Source organism: Chelonia mydas, chromosome 20 (assembly GCF_015237465.2).
Source record: "Chelonia mydas isolate rCheMyd1 chromosome 20, rCheMyd1.pri.v2, whole genome shotgun sequence".
In the NCBI taxonomy this organism is placed as follows: domain Eukaryota; kingdom Metazoa; phylum Chordata; order Testudines; family Cheloniidae; genus Chelonia; species Chelonia mydas.
This window is the reverse complement of record NC_051260.2, coordinates 2,758,791-2,764,998: the sequence shown is the minus strand read 5'-3', so window position 1 is coordinate 2,764,998 and position 6,208 is coordinate 2,758,791.

Sequence of the window (6,208 nt, the reverse complement as noted above, 5' to 3'; positions counted from 1 at the left end):
TCCCCCCCCAGTTTGGTCGGAGTAGAAGCTCCCTTCCCTCATTTTATTACAGGGCATTTAAAAATTCCCCAGGAGCCCCTTCCGGGCTGTACCATATCCTCCCTCGCCAGCCCCTGCTGGAAAATCTCATCCCCAGGCTTTCATTAGCCGCGCGAGGAAGCAGGCAAAGGACCATACTGCAGCTGGGCCTTGCCCTGGTGTAACGGGCTGGGGCCCGTTTTCTTCGCTCCTCCAGGCTGAGCACGGTTCCATGGGGTGCAAGGGGCGCGTAGCCCCATCCCTCATTCCCTGGGCTGGGGCTTGGAGCACTCCCAGGAGGGGGCCCTGCACCAATACGCAGCTGGTGGGTAAATGAGGCTGTTACCGTTTAAAAAACGCAGCTCAGCTGCCTAGGGGATTCAGGCATGCACTCCAAGGAATGGAACGCAGGCCTCTGCCCCCCCCACCAGCTTCCTGTGCCCATGCGGCCAGGCGTTGGTGGCTCCCACCCGCGTCCCTTTCAGCTGGCCCCCGGGCCAGTGGTGCGGGAGCTGCTGCTGCTGCAGAGGGGGCTGGCTGGCTGGCTGCCTGCACCCGCTGAGTCATGCCTGGGCAGCTGCTTCTGACGCATCTCCGCCGGCCTCCCTGCCCGCCCCCTCGGCTTGGGAACGCGCCTGGCAGCTCTGGCGCCGCAGGCCCCAGCTGCAGCCCCCTGGGCCGCGCGAGAAGGGCCTGGTTCCCGCTGCTGGCTCCCTTCTCTCCTGTGCTGAATTAACCCAGCTGGAGTAGGGGTGAGCCTGGGCCCTGCTGTGACACGAGCACGTTCGGTCTCAGACCACTTCCAGAACAGCACCCGCTGCAGGGTCCTGGCTGGCGAGCGCTGCCCTGGGGCCGGGGGCAGAGCCCATGCTGGGCTGCAGAGGAGTCTTGAATACACTGTCCCTAACCACCACCTCCCGCCGGAGTCGCTGGCACCTACCCTCAGCCTGCTCCTGGTACCGGGAGCATCGCCCAAGCAGGGGTGCTATGCAGGGCGCTACGGGGCAGCTCGGCACCTGCCCCTGACGTCCTGGGCTTTGACAGTTGCTCTGCCAGGCTGAAATGGTTTGTTTGTTTTCCTGGGCAAAAGATCCAACCGAAAGCGCTGGGGAAACGGACGCGCCCAAGCTGACGGTGCTACGGCCTAGACGCGGCTGGGGCTCCAAGTCCCAGGCTGACTTGCTCACGCTGGGATGTGTTTCCTTACTCTGGAAGAACCCTTTGCTGATAAACTGGCCCTGAATTCCCCACCCCCATGGCTTAAGAACAAAGAAACAGCCTCAGTGGATCAGCCCAGTGGTTCAGCTAGCGCTGTATCCTAGCTCTGACAGCGGCCGGTGGCTGATACAGCATCCCTTGGCAATGAGTTCCACGGGTTGTGCATCATGTGACTAATGTTGCCAGAGAGCGCCCCCTGGTGCTGGAAGCCAGAATTGCTGCAGCTGCACTAACGTACCGGGCCCTTCCCAGGCAACCGCCAAACCACAGAGGAGACTGAGCCAACTTTCCTTTTTTTCTTTCCCACCTTTTTATTTAAAAACAAAAACTTCCCCATGAGCCGAGTGGGAGCTCCATCAGAGGCGGGGAGGGCGTGGGGACACAAGCCCGGCTGGAGCACAGAAGCGGGAAGAATACAAAACTAGAAACCTCGAGATTTTTTTTAAAAAACCCCAAAACTTAAAAACCTGTACAAAATGCTCCTTGGTATAAATTAAAGGGTGCTAACTCCTGGGGGGAGGGGGGGGGGCGGTGCGAGACATGGTGGGGGGGGGCGGGGCAGAAGCTGCACAGGGGGGATGGCAAAAGAGGTGATTGGTTTAGTGTCCCCTTTCTCCAGCAGGACCCAGTCCCCTGACCAGCAGTTATGGCCCCGCGCGGGCGCCTCCCTGCCTCGAGCCAGTGCTGGGGCTAGCCTGCAGCCCTCTGCTCAGCCCGAGCCGTGGCTGCCCTGGCGCTTGCCCCCAACGCCCACAGGTCTCACGTGTGAATTGGTGCCTATGTGACCAAAGCAGGCGCTGGGATGCCCACGGGTGCAGCGGTGGGGCCGGCGCCCACAGCTTGGGCAATGCGGGGTGGATCTGGGGCTCACAACTGCTGCATCTCAAGGCTCAGAGCTGCCAATTTCAATCGGGGGGGGGGGGGGGTGAAGCAGCTGGCACAGGCTCAGCCCCGAGGCCTCACACACCCCCCCTTTACCTCCTCAGGCGTGAGCCTGTTTTGTTTTTGGCGGGCCCTCTGGCCAGCATCCCCGGCCTGGCACCCAGCTCCAGCCTGCCCAGGATCTGCTTCCTCTGCTGGGATTAAACCCCAGACTGGGCTGGTCCCGAGGCAGCAGGCACCAGCCTCCCGGCTGTGGCTTGCCCTCCCCAGCCGCCAGCCATGCCCATGGCCTGGTCTTTAATGCAAAAGGCTGTTTTATTCGCTCCCCCCCCCACCCGCCCCGCGTCCCAGCACCAAGGTGTCTCCCTCTCCCTCTTTGGTTAGCTCCCGGGGTGTGGGCCCAGGTGGGCCCCCCCCACTCCTCTCCCCAGGAAATGGAATAAAAAACAACCAGCGGGGCCCTGTCTGGCGACCAGGCACCCCTGTAATTAGCAGCAACATGAGGTTTGTGAAACCATGAATGCTCCCCCCCGGGGTGGGTGGGGGGGCAGCGGAGCATGGGGAACGGGCCGCAGCGTTTCACCGCCCGTGGGGGTGCCACGCGCTGGCGAGGGGGCGAGGTAGCTGTGTAGCCAGGGGCAGGGAGCTGGCCGCCCCGCGCTACACCCTGAATTGCAGGGGCTGGATCTCGGGCAGGGGACCATCAAGGCACAAGGCTCAAAATCCAGCAGGATTCCTGCCCATCCGGGCCCCTGCTCCGGCAGTGGGGCGGGAGGGGGCGAATGGCCTCTTATCGTCCCGGCCTGAACACCAGCAGCATGGCGGGAGCTGCAGTGCCAACTGGGCACCCCCCCCCGCGCCAGGCACCCAGGGTGGGACCCGCCTGCAGGGGCCAGCCTTGGCCCATGGCTAGGCTAGGACTGCAGGGCCCTGTGCCCCCCAACAGCCTGTGCCAGGGGAGACCCCACAGCCTGGTGCACCCCAAGGCCTGGAAGTGCTGGAGTGTGGCAGGGGCAGAGCTGAGACTAGCCCCCCCCCGCTCCCCAACTCTCCAGCTGCTTAGACACCCCCCCCACTGCTCCCTCCCCCCTTCCTAGATACAACAGGGGTATGCCCCAAGACACCCCCCCACACGTCCTCCCATGAGTGGGCGAACAGAGGGGTAGGCCAATGCAAGGCAAGGGGGTGGGGGGCAGGCAGGCCAGCCAGCAGGCCCCCCGCACCCGAGAGGGCAGGAGACCCAGCTCGAGGCAGAGGGGTTGCTTTTAGGTTTCACTGCACTTTTTGTGGGGCCTCCACTGCCCCCCCCCCCTCCCCCGGCCTGTCAAGGTCCATCCTGTTCCCTGACCCAGGCCTGGCCTCAGCTGCTTTGGTTGACACCTAGCATCTCCTGCTGCCTGGAGAGGGCCTGGGTGGGGGGGGCGGGGGTGCTGATGCTGCCCTGATGCTGTGGGGCGGCGCCGTGGGGTCCGGGGCTCTTTGGTTAACGGGACAAAACAAAACACTGAACCTGGCTTTCTGGGCCCCCGCCAGCTGGCCCAGGGCTGCAAGTCCCAGGTCTGGCCTGTCAGGGACTGGCAGGGGGTGGGTGCACACAAGGGGGGGCAGGGACAGGAGGTTTATTGACTGGGGGGGGACTGGCTGAGGTGTTTGGGGGAGGTAACTAGCTGGGGAGGGTAGGGGGAGGTGTTACCAGGGCAACATATTGGCCTATTTCTAACGAGCCCCTGCTGGAGGCGCCAGCTGCTCTGGGCGCTTGGCAATTCTGGGGCTTCCCCCCCGGGCCCCCATGGACAGGACCCCCCCCAATCTCAGACGCAACCCGCAGGCCTGCGAGCTGGCAGGCAGGGGGTGTCCAGGGGCTGCACAACCAAAGCACCCCAAAAAAGCAACTCCACAGAAAAAAACCCCACACTTAAACCTTCCTCAAATCACCTGCCCCCCCCATGCCACACCAGTACCCCCCCCCGTGCATTCACGTCACAAATCAATAAAATATTTTTAAAAAACCTGCATCACACAATTTCAACCGAAGACACCGTCACGGCCAGCAACGCCAACCCCCCCCTGCAGCGCTAGTGTCAGCAGGACCCCCCCCCCAAAGGTGGAACTTAACGCCCAGAACATGAGCAGCAAAACCCACAGCTCAGCCCACCCCCCCTCCAATCCCCCCCCCGCACCGGCCAGGGGGCTGGGAAACGACCAGGGAATTTGTCTTCTATATTTTTTTTAAAAAAAGGAAACTTACCAAAAAATTCATGAAAAAGAACAAAAATCTTCAAACGCAGCCATTGTGGGAGGGGGGCAGCCACAGCCTGCGGCTATCTCGGGGCTCCCCTGGGGCTCTGTCCCCCCTCCCCACCCCGGGGGCCGGGATCGGCCCAGTGCGTCGGAGCCTGTCGGATTCCTGCACCGTTCCTGAGGCCCAAGAACCAGATGCCGCCAAGTCCCAGCGTGGGTTTGCTGCCCCCACGGGGCTCGCCGGGTCCCGGGTTCGAGCCCAGCGGCACCAGCACCAGGCACCACAATGCAGATTAAGGCACCGCAGTTTGCACGGGGCGGGGCCAGGCGAGGCGCCGGACGCCCGTGGATTTGGGCATTTTGGAGGCCAACCCCCCTTGCCGATGGGCCCAGCGGGAAGCTGGGGCTTTTATTTAGAATGGGAGGGGCCCGCGGGCAGGAGCGGGGCTCAGCATGGATTATGTGGGGCAGCCTTTCTGCCCCCCTTTCCTCTGTGTTGGCATGTTTGGGCCTTAGTGTCTAGGGAGGAAAGAGAGAGCCAAGCTGCAGGGCCCCTCACCCTTTGGGGCTGGGGCTTGCCAGGCCAGTGCTGGGCCACCCCAAGGAACCTTGCAGCTGGGGGGGTGGAGGTAGCGTCTGCTGTTCCCCACCCCACCCCAGGCTGGCTGGATGCCCCCCTGGCTTCCTGCTGTAAGGACGGCCATGCGGGCAGCCAAGGGGTGAACAGGAGATAGGGTGCTGGGGGAGGGTGCATTGCCCCAGGGAGGAACGAACGGATCCCACCCTGGGGGAGATTGGCCATTAAAGTCGGATCTCCAGGCCCAGGCCCCCCCAACCTTGCGGTGGCAGGGGGGTGTGTGCAGAGGAGCTTAAATTGCTCTCAGGTGCATGTGGAGGGTTAACATTTAACTTGCCAGGCCCCAACCATTCTTCACCCCAACTGGAACAGGGAAGTGAAAACCCCTAACTGGTGTCCACCCCTCCGCCCCACCCAGAATCGACTGGGAGGGGAGAGATGCCCCCCCCCCCCCCCCACGCACGCACACCATCTGCATAAATCGTCCATTGTGCCCTCTACAAACCCCTTGGCCGGGGCTGCCTTCTCCCTCCAACCCCGCCCCCCCCCCATTCGTCTGCTTCTCTCGCTACAACACAACTCACTCGCGCATGCGATACGAACATCACTGATTGTCAGCTGCATAAGAGCTATTTTCTCCAAGGGGCAGGGTGGGCCAACCCCCCAGCCCAGGAGGGTTAGGACTGGGGCGGGGGGGCAGGGATTCTGAAGGGGAGACAAGCAGGGATGCGGGGGCCCCAAGTATGTCCCTCAGAGAAGGGGCCAGCCTGTCTGTTTCACAGTCTATCCAATGTAACAGATATTGTGGGGAGGGCAGTATTGTGCCAGCCTGGGGGGGGTCTATCCAGTGGGGCAGGGGGAGGGTTTAGCACCATCTGGGGAGAAGGAATCACAGCAGAGCATTTCACAAAGGGTGGGGGCAGGGAGGGGGGAGTTGTTTTGAGAACGTGCGGATGAGTTTAAAGTGCCTGGTACCTTTAAGAGCTTGGTCTCCAGGTAAAAGAGATTTGGGGGTCGGGGATCGGGAGCGGGGGCGCCGCGTTCTGGTTTATTGCACTTGTCCTGCCTCCTGCTATGACGTGCGTGGGGTGGGGGGGGGGAATCCAGGAGGGGGCTGGGATGTGCATAGAAATGAGATCCCCATCTGCAGCAAGGGCAGCATCAGCTCTGCCCCCCTAACCCCCAAAAAGCCACCACCCAGCCCCCCCTTTTGGGAAGAAGGGGGGCAATCCAGCCACACCCAGAATCCAACCAACCCCCCCCAACAAGCTT